This window comes from Nicotiana tabacum, chromosome 18 (assembly GCF_000715075.1).
Source record: "Nicotiana tabacum cultivar K326 chromosome 18, ASM71507v2, whole genome shotgun sequence".
In the NCBI taxonomy this organism is placed as follows: Eukaryota; Viridiplantae; Streptophyta; class Magnoliopsida; order Solanales; family Solanaceae; genus Nicotiana; species Nicotiana tabacum.
Window position 1 is genome coordinate 76,669,742 of NC_134097.1, and position 16,093 is coordinate 76,685,834.

Sequence of the window (16,093 nt, forward strand, 5' to 3'; positions counted from 1 at the left end):
TTCTCATAGCCGAAAGACACCATGCCATGACCTGAGGATCTCTCAAATTTTCATATCATTATTCAAAGGTGTCATGGTTCGGAGGCACCATCTTCGTGGCCTGAGAACATCATTTCATGGCCTGCAAATCCCTCAGTAAATAATTCATCGCCCAGGACGTCATGGTTAGAGGACGTCATCTCTAACCGTCCAAAGACAACCGTCATGGTCCAAAGGGAATTTGCATCATGTTTAAATTTTCGCAAATACACGTTTGTAGCATCTTTATCTGCAGGTAACCAGTAAGAAACTGCTATCCTAGCAGGAGTGATCTCGTTCCAGTTCCTTCAACTATCCCGAGCTTTAACCACTCAATGTAGCTGCTTCGGCATCGCGTATCCGTTCTTGCAATAATTTCATCGGCATATTCCGCAGATGAACCCAGAACTACACATGGCCTGATTCCTATAAGACCAGGGATATGTAGGCAACTCCAATATTCGAGTCCAGCCTCTGTCTTTCAAAACATCTCTTCCGGTCAAAATTGACCATCATTTCTTTACCCGAAAACTCTTTCATCCTTCCCGGGTAAAGAGGGGAAGCTGTTGATACCCAATTTTTTTCTATATTTTTTATATGCATAAATACCTTCAAAATAGCATATTTATGCATATATAAGCATGAATAAGGTTTTTATGATTTTCCTATAATTTTAAAGATTTTTAATTGATTTATTTCCTCCTCTTTTACTCATAAAATCCCCAATAATTATCCCTTAAATTATTGATGGGATGATTTAGTCATTTAAATTCTATATTTATGCCAAAATATTGTTAAAATATTTTTAGTGCATTTTTGTAATTGCATTTTGCATTTTTAAAGCTAAATTGCATATAATTGCAATATTAGCCTTATTAATGTATAATTACATTTATATGCATAAAATTGATCTTCTATATTTTTAAAATGTTAAATATCTATTTTAAATTATTTTAGTATACAAAATTGTTTTCCAGAAATTATTCATTATTTATTATAAATTATATAGGGAAAATTAACTATTTATAATATAGCCAGATTACATTTCAATTTTAGCCTTAATTTAAACCCAACCCCAGCCCAATTTCGTATTAAAAATACCTGACCCAAACCTTAAACCCGCCTACCCGGCCTAGAATCAATTGAATCATGGCCATTGATCTAAGAAATCAACGGTCCGTATTAACCCCTTCCTTTTTTATTCCAAACAACCCCCAACCCTATCTCATTCTCCCAAATCCGCCGCCTCTATATTCTCTCATCTCCTCTCCTCTCTCAGCAACTCAACCTAACCCTAGCCCTTTCAACTGCCGACCTCTCATCTCCGGTCTTCTCCGGTGATCTCCCATCAACTCCTAAGCCTCCAATGGCTCCTCTAACGCCATGCTTGCCTTCTCTAAGGTCTTCAAGGGCCCAGGGCCATGCCGACTTGCACCTAGGGTTCGTCACTTGTCTGTTCTTGGCTACTCTAGTGTGATTTCGAGCAAAATCATGCTGTATTTGTTACGATCTTTGGGATTCTCGATAGGTTCTTTCATCTCCATTTGGGTTTCTTATGAAACCCTAATTTCTGCATACATCTCTTAGATCTGTACAATTTTAACACGATTTGAGTTGTTTTCTTTGATGTTTTAAAATATCACTGGAACTCTTTACAAGAACCTGTGATTTAAAGTGTTTTCGTTTTCTTCTAAAATTAGTGTTTTCGAAAATTCTTCTAGAACTTCGTTTAAACTGATTCTTTATGTTTTAAACTTCCATATCTTGAATATTTCGACTGATTCTATGATTTTACTACCTTTTTAACTCGCCTATGCTGAGCTGTTAGCCTAACTTTTATCACCTCTATGTCCTTATGTTCATCTTAGGTGCAGGGAGTAAAGTGAGTACTCCAACTCAGTCAGTAATAATAAATGCAGACCAAGACTATGAAATCACGTAAAGGCATATCAACGGGCTATATAGAAGCAGTAAAGGCCAGTAAAAGCAATGAAACAATGAAAATATGTAAAGTCACTCTAGTTCAGTTTAAACTTCTTTGAAATGACTTTTTAACAATTAAGCATGTAAATGACAGGCAATTAGGAAAGATAAACACATAAAAAACTGTCCTTCGGGCACAATGTCAACAAAATCCGCCCCTCGAGCAATATCATGGAACAACACCAGCCCCTCGGGCTATTTCTCACATCACAATGGGTACCCTTGCTCACTGGGGGTGTGCAGACTCCTGGAGGGGCCCCTTGCGGTCCAAGCGCAATATCAAGCCATCTCGTGGCATAATCAATAGGCTCTCGACCTTATATCAAGAAGCCACCTCATGGCATACAAATCTTAGGCCCTTGGCCTCATAATCATAATCAGTGTTTCCTCAATATATAGGCCCTCGGCCTTACTGAGTCAGAATCTCACAAGCCATTCGGGCAATAGTAAACCATGATGCTCAGCCCAAAATATCATTTAAAATATCATTTTAAGTGTTAAAGCAGAGTAAACTTGGCTGAGTTATGAAAACAATAGAATATAGCATGACTAAGTACAAGTATAAAGTCAAAATAGGGAGAAAATATCAGTAAAAATCCCTTAAGGGTCCAAATAGTTAGCACGAGGCCCAAATATGGCATTCAGCCCAAAACATGATGATAGCAAAAAGTTTTCAATCAATACACAGTAAAACAGTCATTTGGGACGGACTAAATCACAATCCCCAATGGTGCACGACCCCACGCTCGCCATCTAGCATGTGCGTCACCTCAATATAGCACCACGATGTGCAATCCGGGGTTTCATATCCTCAGGACAACATTTACAATCATTACTCACTTCTACCCTTTCCAAATCTCTAGCTCGCGAGACCTTTGCCTCTCGAATCGGCCTTCGGATGCTCTAAATCTAACCAAAATCAGTGCAAAACCATCAAAATATGATAAGGGAGCAAAGCCCACTCGAAAGAAATGAAATTACAATACAAATCCCGAAATTGGCCAAACTCGAGCCCCGGGCCCATGTCTCGGATTCTGATAAAAATTACATCAATAGACTCCTTATCACTCCCCGAGTTCATTCATACCAAAAACATCCAAATTCAGCCACAAACGACCCGTTAAATCCCAAATTCTAGATCTCCAATTACAAGCCCTAGTTTTTCAATATTAGGCTTAAATTCCATGATTTAATTAGGTAGAATTCACATAAGAATCGAGTATTAAGTCCATAGATCTTACATCCAAGTGTTTCCCCTTGAATCCCTCTTAAATCCTCTTCAAAAATCTCCAAAATCGCTCAAAAATGGTGGAAGTTAACCCCAAAATCGCGGACCAAATGGCTATTTAGACATTTGCCCAGGCATCAATCCTTCTTCGCGAACGCGGTCAACGCCTCGCGTTCGCAAAGCACAATCTAACTTTGACCAAATTTTCCTCTTATGCGAACGTGACCAGTCCCTCGGGAACATGATGGTTCCTCAGCCCAACCTTCGCGAACACACTCCCTTTCTTACGAACTCGATGAGCAATTCCACCTTAGCCCAACTGCCCAACTTCCTCTACGCGAACGCGGAGCCTCCCCCGCGAACGCGATGCACAAGATCCTAGCCCTTCGTGAACGCGGAACCTCTCTCGCAAACATGAAGGCTAAATCCTCAGCCTGTTCTGCTAACCCTTCGTGAACGCGAGCGCCTACTCTCGAACGCGAAGGTCTATTTTTCTGCAACACTCCAGCAGATTTTCTGCAATTCTCCAAAACATGGAATGGTCCGTTGACCACCCGAAACTCACCCGAGGCCCCTAGGACCTCAACCAAACATGCCAACATATCGCATAACATCATTCAAACTTGTTCCAAATCTTCGCAACGCTCAAAACAATATCAAAACACCAAATTTGCATCGGATTCAAGTCTAAGAATTCCAAAATCTTCTAAAATACGCTTTTGATCAAAAAGTATACTAAACCATGTCCGAATAACCTGAAATTTTGCACACACATCCCAAATAACACAACGGAGCTACTGCAACTCCTGGAATTCCATTCCGACCCCTATATCAAAATCTCACCTATCAACCGGAAAATACCAAAATTTCAATTTCGCCAATTCAAGCCTAAATCTACTCCGGACCTCCAAAACACATTTCGATCATGCTCCTAAGTCCCAAATTACCTCCTGAAGCTATCCAAACCATCGGAACTCACATCCTAGCCCTCTAACACATAAGTCAACATCCAGTTGACTTTTTCAACTTAAGCTTCCTCAAAAGAGACTAAATGTCTTAAAACTTCTCAAAACTTCTCCAAACCCGAAACAACCAACCTGATCACATATAGAACCAATAAAAAAAGCAATAAGAAGTAGAAATGGGGGAAACAGAGCGGTAACTCAGGAGACGACTGGCCGAGTCATCACATCCCCCCCTCTTAAACAAACGTTCGTCAACGAACGAGTCAAGAAACATACTTGAAGCCTCAAACAAGTGAGGATATCTACTCCGTATCTCCCGCTCGGTCTCCCAAGTAGCCTCCTCCATGGGCCGACCTCTCCACTGTTCTTTCACTGAAGCTATATTCTTTGATCTCAACTTTCGAACCTGACGCCCCAAAATGGCTACTGGCTCTACATCATAAGTCAAATCACCATCCAACTGAATCGTGCTGAAATCCAGAACATGAGACAGATCCCTAATATACTTTCGGAGCATGGAAACATGAAATACTGGATGCACACTCGACAAGCTGGGTGGCAAAGCAAGCTCATAAGCCACCTCCCCAATCCTCCGAAGCACTTCAAAAGGCCCAATGAACTCAATTTACCCTTTTTCCCAAATATCATAACACCTTTCATGGGTGAAACCTTCAACAGAACCTTCTCACCAACCATGTAGGACACATCCCGAACCTTCCTGTCAGCATAACTCTTTTGCCTCGACTGCGTTGTACGAAGCCTCTCCTGAATTACCTTAACCTTTTATAAAGCATCCTACACCAAGTCTGTCCCCATTAGCCTAGCCTCACCCGGCTCAAACCAACCAACTAAAGATCTACACCGCCTCCCATACAAAGCCTCATATGGAGCCATATGAATACTCGAATAGTAGCTGTTGTTATAAGCAAACTTTGCAAGCGGTAGAAACTGATCCCATGACCCTCCGAAATCAATGGCATAATCATGCAACATGTCCTCCAATATCTGAATAGTGCGCTCGGACTGTCCGTCTGTCTGAGGGTGAAAAGCTGTGCTCAACTCAACCTGAGTACCTAACTCTCGCAGCACAGACCTCCAAAACAGCAAAGTAAAATGAGTGGCCCTATCTAAAATGATAGAAACTGGGACACCATGGAAATAAACAATCTCCCGGATATAGATCTCTGCTAATGGCTCTGAAGAATAGGTAGTACACACAGGAACGAAGTGCGCAGACTTTGTCAACCAATCAACAATCACCCAAATAACATCGAACTTCTTCAAAGTCCGTGGGAGTCCAACTACAAAGTCCATAGTGATCCTCTCCCACTTCCACTCTAGAATATCCATCCGCTGAAGCAAGACACCCGGTGTTTGATGCTCATATGTCACCTGCTGACAATTGAGACACCGAGCTAAAAATCCCACAATGTCCTTCTTCATTCTTCTCTACCAATAATGCTGTCTCAGATCCTGATACATCTTCGCGGCACCTGGATGAATGGAATACTGGGAGCTATGGGCCTCCTCCAAAATCAACTATCGAATCCATCTACATTGGGCACACATATCCGGCCCTGCATCCTCAACACCCTATCATCACCAATAGCCATATCTCTGGCATCATCATGATGAACTCTGTCCTTAAGAACAAGCAAATGAGGATCATCATACTGGCACTCTCTGATGAGATCATATAAGAAAGACCGAGAAATCACACAAGCCAATACCCAACTGGGCTCCGAAATATCCAACCTCATGAACCGATTGGCCAAGGCCTAAACATCAACTGCAAGAGGTCTCTCCCCAATTGGAACATATGCCAAACTCCCCATACTCACTGCCTTCCGACTCAAAGAATCGGCCACCATATTGGCCTTCCCCGGATGGTACAATATAGTAATATCATAATCCTTTAGCAACTCCAACCACCTCCGCTGCCTCAAATTGAGATCTTTCTGCTTGAACAAATGCTGGAGGCTACGAGGATCAGTAAACACCCGCAATACACACCATACAAATAATGCCTCCAAATCTCCAACGTATGAACAATGGCAGCCAACTCCAAATCATGAACATGGTAGTTCTTCTTATGGGGATTCAACTGACGAGAATCATAAGCAATAACTCTAACCTCCTGCATCAATACACACCCAATACCAACTCTCGAAGCATCACAATACACGGTGTATGAACCTGAAGCTGACGGCATAACTAACACTGGAGCTGTGGTCAAGGCTATCTTGAGCTTCTGAAAGCTCTCCCACACTCATCTGACCATACAAATGAAGCACCCTTCTGAGTCAACTTGGTCAAGGGTGCTGCGATGGATGAAAATCCCTAAACAAACCGGTGGTAATAACCTGCCAAACTAAGAAAGCTGCGAATCTCTGTGGCTGAGGACTATCTGGGCCAACTTTAAACTGCCACTATCTTCTTCGGATCAACCTGAATACCTTCACTGGATACCACGCGCCCCAAGAAAACCACTGAACTGAGCCAAAACTCACACTTGGAGAATTTTGCATAAAGCTTCTCCTCCCTCAATCTCTGCAACACAACTCTCAAATGCTCCGTGTGCTCCTCCTGACTACGCGAATACACCAGAATATCGTCAATGAAGACTATGAAAAACGAGTCGAGATAAGGTTGGAACACACTGTTCATCAAATGCATGAATGCTACTGGGGCATTGGTCAGCCCAAAAGACATCACCAAGAACTCATAATGACCATATAGGGTCTTGAAATCTTTCTTAAGAATATCCGAGTCCCTGATCTTCAACTGGTGATAACCTGAATGGAGATCAATCTTGGAGAACACTCTCGCTCCCTGAAGCTGGTCGAATAAATCATCAATGCGAGGCAAAGGATACTTGTTCTTAACTATTACTTTGTTCAATTGCCTATAATCAATGCACATCCTTATAGTGCCATCCTTTTTCTTCACAATTAGAACCGGCGCGCCCCAAGATGACACACTAGGCCGAATGAACCCCTTATCAAGGAGTTCCTGAAGCTGCTCCTTTAACTACTTCAACTCTGCTGGTGCCATACGATATGGTGGAATAGAGATGGGCTGAGTGCCCGGCACCAGGTCAATACCAAAATCAATATCCCTATCCGGTGGCATGCTCGGAAGGTCTGTAGGAAACACTTCGGGAAAATCCCTAACAACTGGAACAGAATCAATACTAGGAGTTTCTGCACCGACATCCCTCACAAAGGCTAGATACGAAAGACAACCCTTCCCAACCATACGCTGGGCCTTCAAAAATGAAATTACCCTACTGGGAACATTATTAGTCAAACCTCGCCACTCAATCTGTGGCACAGCCGGTATATCTAATGTCACTATCTTAGCATGACAATCCAAAATAGCACGACACGGAGATAGGCAATCCATGCCCAAAATAACATTGAAATCCACCAAACAAAAAAGTAAAAGATCCACTCGGGTCTCTAAACCCCCAATAGTCACCACATATGACCGGTACACACGGTCTACAACAACAGTATCACCCACCGGAGTAGATACATGAACAGGTGAATAAGAGACTCACGGGGCATATACAAATAACGAGCAAACTATGATGACACATAAGAAAAGGTGGAACCAGTATCAAATAATATAGAAGCATCTCTGTGGCAGACTGAGACAATACCTATAATAACAACATCAGAAGCAATAGCATCAGATCTAGCTGGAAGTGCATAGAAACGCGCTTGACCACTACCTGATCGACCTCCCCCTCTGGGGCGACCTCTAGCTGACTGGCCTCCGCCCCTAGCTGGCTGGGTAGGTGATGGTGAAGTAACTGACGCTGACACCGATAGTTGACTCCTATGCTGAGATGAACCCGCAAGGCGATAAGGACACTACCTCCACATATGACCCATCTCTCCACACTCACAGCAACTCCCGAGTGCTGGAGACAGGGACTGAAGGGAACCCCTAGCTCCAGAATGAATAGCAGATTCACCTGACATAGAAGAGCCCTGAACTGAGGGAGACGAGACGAACTCTGGGCTTGAAGAGCACTGAGTGATGACTGGCCCTGATAAGAACTGTGAGAACCATGACCCGATAACGCCCCATGATAACTTGGGCGAGCTGGATGAGCATGCATAAATGGATGGCCTCTGTCGTGCTGAAACTGACCTCTCGAAGGAGCACCATTATAACTACAAGATCCTCGAGGCCTCTTGGCCTCCCTCTCCTCTCGCTACTGGCGACGAACTAACTCAATCTCACGAGCACTGTCTACAACCTCCTCAAAAGTAGCACCAGACAACCTCTCCCTGGTCATGAGAATACGAAGCTGATAAATGAGGCCATCCACAAACCTCCTAATCCTCTCTTTATCTGTCAGAACCAACCAAATAGCATGACGAGCTAACTCCGAGAACCTCATCTCATACTGCATCACAGTCATCTCTCCCTAACGCAACCACTTAAACTACATGTGCAACTCCTCTCTATGAGACTGAGCACATATATCTCCAGAAAGAGAATGGAGAACTGCTGCCAGGTAAGGGGTGCTGCACCAACAGGCCTACGCCTCTCAAAAGCCTCCCACCAAGTGAAGGCGGCTCCAGATAACTGAAAAGTAGTGAAAGTGACATCGCTGATCTCCAGAATACCCGTTGTGCAAGGAATGCGCTGACACTTATCCAGTAAGCCTGGGCATCCTCGCCCTCTACACCACTGAAAGTCGGAGGCTAAAGTCTACCAAACCACCCCAACCCACGCTGATCGTCCTCTGGCATGGCAGGAGCTACATAGTCCTGAGCAGCTGTAATCGGCTGGGCTAGATGTGCCCCCGGTGTCTGAAGTCTCTGCACGACCTGCTCAGGTGTGCGAGCAGCGGGAGTCTGAGTGCCTCCCCCAGCCTGAGAAGTAGTTGCGTCTGTAGTAACTGAAACCACCTGATCTAGGCTAGTGCATACTGATAGAATCTGAGCCAAGGCCTCCTGAAGACCCGAAATCACAATGGGCATAGCTGGTGCCTGAGCTGGTGCTGCTGGAGCGTCAATAACTGGGGCCTGATCCTTAATTGGGGTGGCTGGTGGATCTGCAGGTGCTGCCCTAGCTGCTGTGCGGGCCACACCCCTACCCCTTCCGCGACCACGACCGCGTTCTCGGCCTCTAGTGGCCACAACTGGTGGTACTGGTGGTTGTCCATCCTGACCGGTAGCGCGTGTCCTCACCATCTGTGAGAGAGTAGAATAACAAAAGTTTATTACTCGAATAAATAAATTTGCATGACAAGAATTTCAAGAATATGAAGTTTTTCCTAAATGTTCTGCAGCCTCTCGAGGATAAATACAGACATCTCCGAATCGTTCCGCGAGACTCTACTAAACCTGCCGTGACTCGTGAGACCTATGTAACCTATGCTCTGATACCAACTTATCACGACCCTAAATCCAGACCCAGTCGTGATGGAGCCTCTCATGAAGACAAGGCCAAACGACACACTCCCAATCCATTTTAAGCAATTAAATAATACAAATTAAGTCTTAATCACAATAATAATCCCAAAATAAAGTGGAATAATACAGTTGCAGAATAGACATAGCCCGACATCAGGGTGTCACCAATCATGAGCATCTACAATAATACTATAAGTCAGAAAGAGTCTACTCAACTATTACATAATTAAGACAGAAGGAAATAAGATAGAAGGACAAGCACTGGGTTGCGAACACCGGCAGTTACCTGATGAATCTCTGGAGTCTGCAGGAAGCTCTCTCAACCCTCGTAAGCAGGACCTGAAGCACCTGAATCTGCACACCGGGTGCATGGAGTAAATGGAGTACTCTAACTCAGTGAGTAATAATAATAAATGCAGACTGAGAATAAGAAATCACGTAAAGGCACATGAACGAGCTATAAAGAAGCAGTAAAGGCCATTAAATGCAATGAAATAGTGAAAAGATAAACACATAAAGAACCGCCCCTCAGGCACAATGTCAACAAAATCCGCCCCTCGGGCAATATCATGGAGAAACACTAGCCCCTCGGGCTATATCTCACATCACAACGGGTACCCGCACTCACTGGGGGTGCGCAGACTCCTGGAGGGGCCCCTTACGACCTAAGCGCAATATCAAGCCATCTCGTGGCATAATCAATAGGCTCACGGCCTCATATCAAGAAGCCACCTCGTGGCGTACAAATCTCAGGCCCTCGGCCTCATAATCATAATCAGTGTTTCCTCACAACATAGGCCCTCGGCGTTACTCAGTCAGAATCTCACAAGCCACTCGGGCAACAGTAAAACATGATGCTCAGCCCAAAATATCATTTAGAATATCATTTTAAGTGTTAAAGCAGAGTAAACGTGGCTGAGTTATGAAAACCGTAGAATATAGCATGACTGAGTAGAAGTATAAAGTCAAAACAGTGAGGAAATATCAGTAAAAATCCCTAAGGGTCCAATTAGTTAGCATGAGTCCCAAATATAGCATTCAACCCAAAACATGAAGATAGCAAAAAGTTTTCAATCAATACGTAGTAAAACAGTCATTTGGGATGGACTAAGTCACAATCCCCAATGGTGCACGACCCCACGCTCGTCATCTAGCGTGTGCGTCACCTCAATATAGCACCACGATATGAAATCTGGGATTTCATACCCTCAGGACAACATTTTCAATCATTACTCACCTCTACCCGGTCCAAATCTCTAGCTCGCGATGCCTTTGCCCCTCGAATTAGCCGTCGGATGCTCCAAATCTAACCAAAATCAGTGCATAACCATCAAAATATGCTAAGGAAACAAAGCCCACTCGAAAGAAATTAAATTACAACACAAATCCCAAAATTGGCCAAACCCGACCCCGGGCCCACATCTCGGATTCCGATAAAAATTACATCAATAGACTCCTTATCACTCCCCGAGTTCATTCATACAAAAAGCATCCAAATCCAGCCACAAGCGACCGCTTAAATTCCAAATTTTAGGTCTCCAATTACAAGACCCAGTTCTTCAATATTAGGCTTAAATTCCATGATTTAATTTGGTAGAATTTACATAAGAATCGAGTCTTAAGTCCATAAATCTTACCTCCAAGTGTTTCCGCTTGAATCCCTCTAATACTCTTCAAAAAGCTCCAAAATCGCTCAAAAATGGTGGAACTTAACCCCAAAATCGCTGACCAAATGGCTATTTAAAAATTCTGCCCAGGCATCAAATCCTTCTTCGCGAATGCGGTCAACGCCTCGCGTTCGCGAAGCACAATCTAGCTTTGACCAAATTTTTTTCTTATGCAAACGCGACCAGTCCCTCGCGAATGCAATGGTTCCTCAGCCCAACCTTCGCGAACGCGCTCCCTTTCTCGCGAACGAGATGAACAATTCCACCTGAACCCAGCTGCCCAACTTCCTCTACGCGAACGCGGAGCCTCCCTCGCGAACGCGATGCACAAGATCCTAGCCCTTCACGAACGCGGAGCCTCTCTCGCAAGCGTGAAGGCTAAATCCTAAGACTCATCTGCTAACCCTTCGCGAACACGAGGGCCTACTCGCGAACGCGAAGGTCTATTTTTTCTGCAACAATCCAGCAATTTCTACAATTCTCCAAAACATGGAATGGTCCGATTGACCACCCGAAACTCACCCGAGGCCCCCAGGACCTCAACTAACATGCCAATATATCCTATAACATCATTCAAACTTTTTCCAAATCTTCGGAACGCTCAAAACAACATCTAAACACCAAATTCATATCGGATTCAAGCCTAAGAATTCCAAAATCTTCTAAAATACGCTTTTGATCAAAAAGTCTACCAAACCATGTACAAATAACCTGAAATTTTGCACATATCCCAAATGACACAATGGAGCTACTACAAATCCCAGAATTCCATTCTGACCTCTATATCAAAATCTCACCTATCAACCGGAAAACACCAAAATTCTAATTTTTCAAATTCAAGCCTAAATCTATTATGGACCTCCAAAACACATTCCGATCACGCTTCTAAGTCCCAAATCACCTCCCGAAGCTATCCGAACCATCAGAACTCACATTCGAGCCCTCTAACACATAAGTCAATATCCAATTGACTTTTCCAACTTAAGTTTCCTCCAAAAATACTAAATGTCTCAAACCTTCTCAAAACCTCTCCGAACCCGAAACAACCAACCCGATCACATATAGAACCGATAAACAAAGAAATAAGAAGAAAAAATGGGGGAAACAGAGCGGTAACTCATGAGACAACTGGCCGGGTCATCACAAATTTCTACGTCTTCAATTCAAATTAATTGATTCGCCTACCTTGTCTGCTATGGTACATTATTCTTACTGACTATTTTCTTAATTAGAGTTTTCTGAACTTAGCCCTAATTATTTACCCTATACTTACTGAATTTGATTCTTTCTTTATTTGTCATATGCTGATTTCTTTCTTTATCTGTTACTTGCTCTTACCGTTTGAATTGATTATCATAACTTAAGGGAGTACTTGTCCTAATTTTGCTCTAATTGGTTCTGAGTTCTATAATTACTATGATTCTTGCCTTATTTTACCTAATTTTCAAACTACTATATATACATACTTTCTCATTAACACAAACATACGAACACTTTGGTTCAAAAGCTATCTCTCTCACACTTAAACCTTTTGCTATATCTTTTGTGCTACTTGCTATTATTCTTAGTTAGTCGGCTGCAAGTCAAAGCTAACTATTATGATCTCCTGCTCCTTCACTTTTGTTTACTGTCTTCTTTACTGGTATGTTCTAATTTCAATTCAAGTTCCAAAAACAATATGGTTCTTTTATTACTTCAGTTCATCCTGTTTCTAGTTTGTTTTTACTTATGGTTTTGCTGTGAAACTTGCAGTTTATATGATTGCATGATTAGCATGTTATGTACTCCCATTCCTTAGGATCAATATAAACATGTTACCCCCTATGTAGTTTGTCTCCATGTGATTTTGCTCTATCTGGTTTCTAGCATGAGTCTCCTTGTGAAGTAGTCTACACTCCTAAACTTGTATGGTTCTAGGATTGACCTGAAATCATGTGGATCCTATACTAAACCCCTTTAAGCATTACTGGTTCTGTGACTATATCTGATCAGTTGTGTCTAAGCATGTATGTACCAATTCCTAAGACCTTTGCTTGCTATGTGTTTACAATCATGTGTTGTATATATCCCCAATCCCCATCACACCTGTGTGTAGGTTTGTTCCTTCTACTTTGGTCCTATGAGTATTGCTGATGTGGTTTTGGACTCCATATTTGTTTTGTCGTTGTCTAATCATGTAACTCTCTCTTTTCAAAGTTGTTTTACTGCATGACTCCCTCTTTTACTCCACAAACTATTTCCAGCAAATCTCTTTTAATACTGTTTTCCCACTAAAACTTTTCAAACTATGTCAAGCACTCTCACTCTACTCCTAAGTCACTAGGTTCTGTCCCCTCCATCATCTACCTTGGGATCCTCTTGAGAACCCTCTGAACTCTGGCATACTAAGGCTGGACCTTCTACACTGCACTTATTCAATTTGGTTACCAAGTCTAGGTGTAAGCACTGCCCAGGATCCTTGAGATCCTTAGGAAACTTTGATGCACCTAGACTATGACTGTCTATGGAATTTGGGCATTTGAGGCTGTTGGAGGCTTTGGAAATCTAGGCCTATCTGTAGGCTCCCTATAGAATAGCTTCTTATTTTTCTTATCTACTTATGTAATTCATTCATATGGTCTGTAATAATTTTTAAACGAATATTTTGGTAACTTGTGAAAAAAGGCAGGTAGTTACATGTTTGTGGGATAATACGGGTAAAAACCACGCCTATAAGACATTATGTTTTGCTATGTTTGCCTCATTATGTTTGCAATCATGCCTATAGGTCTCAAGTGGTTCCAATATTAGAAATCATATTTGTAGGTCGTAAAATCAATTTCACAAGTAGATACCATGCCTATAGGATATAAACAAGTTTAACTTTTGTTATAATAAGTATTTACATGTGTTTTTCATCATGACTGCCAGTTTCTAAAAAAACAGTGTTAAATAACTAGATATCATGCCTATAGGGAACAACACCAGAAATTCCGCCTATAGATTCAAACCAGTTTAGTTTAAATAAATCAATTAATCAACGATTAATTCACTTCTAAACCAGCTTGATTAATGGTTTATTTCCTTAAAACAAGTTCTTTCAAAACTGCCTTAATTTGTCATTAGACAGCTTGCCTATAAGGATTCAAGAGTCATTTTTAAAAACCTATCTTGTTTTACTATATAAAACGTAGTCACCAGTATTCCGCATATAGGCAAGCCTATAGGGCGTTTTCAAATCTTGCAACTCTGAAACTGTTTCTGTGACTTAATGTCATTCTGATCTTTGTAAACAAGCTTTAAAAAAATCAGTAGGCAATTGATAGGGCCATTACTTCTGAGTTTATAGAATAAACTGCCTATCTTCTGTGTCTTGATATTCACTTAGACATCATGCCTTAGGATACTATTTAACAAAAGATCCTTATTTGTGCTTGAGTCGTGCTGTTTATGTGTATTGTTTTAGGGGGTAAACTTGAACCTCTAATTTCTCCATTTTATCTTATGTGCTAAAGTCCTAATTGCTCTTGCCTGTCGCCTTAGTATTTTCACCTTTAAACCTTAGGGGGTCTATCTAGAACTACCTATAGGTAGAGGTCCTAAGATTCCTCCTGGACCATTAACAAGGGATGGGTAATAGCACGCAATAGAGATCGCTGACCAACACTCGCTTTAATGACCACTAAGGGGATGTGAAAGGTAGATATGGGATAATGATGACTACGCGCTAATATCACGTGTAGCCCCTCATTGAGGAGTGTTTACCAAATATATTGTGGGGTGATCCTATAGGCTAACCAACCTAGGACTTCTCCCCTTTTTCAAAATTCCTTTTGTTTAAAACTTTGTTTTATACAACTTGTCCAAAACCTTTGTCTTATTATTTGAGTTATACAAACATGCCTTATTTGTAATTATTTGTTTCAGATATTCATTTGGACTAATTCTTAAATATAAGTTCGGCCGGAACCCACTGTTGTGGACCGAGAGGGGTACCTAACACCTTCCCCTCAAGGTCATTTCGAGCCCTTACCCTAATCTCTGGTAATGCAAACCAAATCAAGAGTTAATCACTCTAGGTGCCCTAACGCACCATAATCCGTTAGGTGGCGACTCTTCAAATACCCAATTCCCAAAAAAATGAGTTATTACACCCTATGAATGTCGAAACTCGGATTTTTCTCTCTCCCCGGAGGGAAAAAAGGGGGCGCGACAACTTCAGCATTATTGGTTCAGAAATTTTTGCCCGTCTACTAGAATGCTGAAGTTTGCATGATTGCCTTTGCTACTTCAGACCCGTATGCTCAAGTTATGCGAAAAAGTGGCTACGCTTGCAATTTTTTTTGCAAAGCGGGTATAGATGCAAATGCCCATTTTTTCTAATAAGTGAAACATGTATCAATTTCTAAAATGGACCGGACTACCCTTAATGGTAGAGGGTTATTGGCCCCGGAAAATTCGGAAAAACTGTATGTATATATGTATATATTTTATATAACATGATATGGCGCCCTAAGACTCAAATCTTAAGCAGTTGTATTGATCGATTTTTGGGGGCCCGGGGGAGGGGGAGAGGAACATAACCTGACATTTAGTATGTTGTCTGGGTTCGACTCCCCCTCCAACATTTACTCAAAATTTTATTCGACAATGGTGGCCCCACCACTTTCAAATCCTGGGTCTACCTCTGAGTATAAGTTTCAAGGAAAAAGTGGTAGTTATTGAAATCTAATTTCTAACGCATCAATCAGTTCATCATTTGAACTCTACTTTCTTCTAGGGGTGGGCGTTCAGGCAATTCGGATTGAATATAAAAAT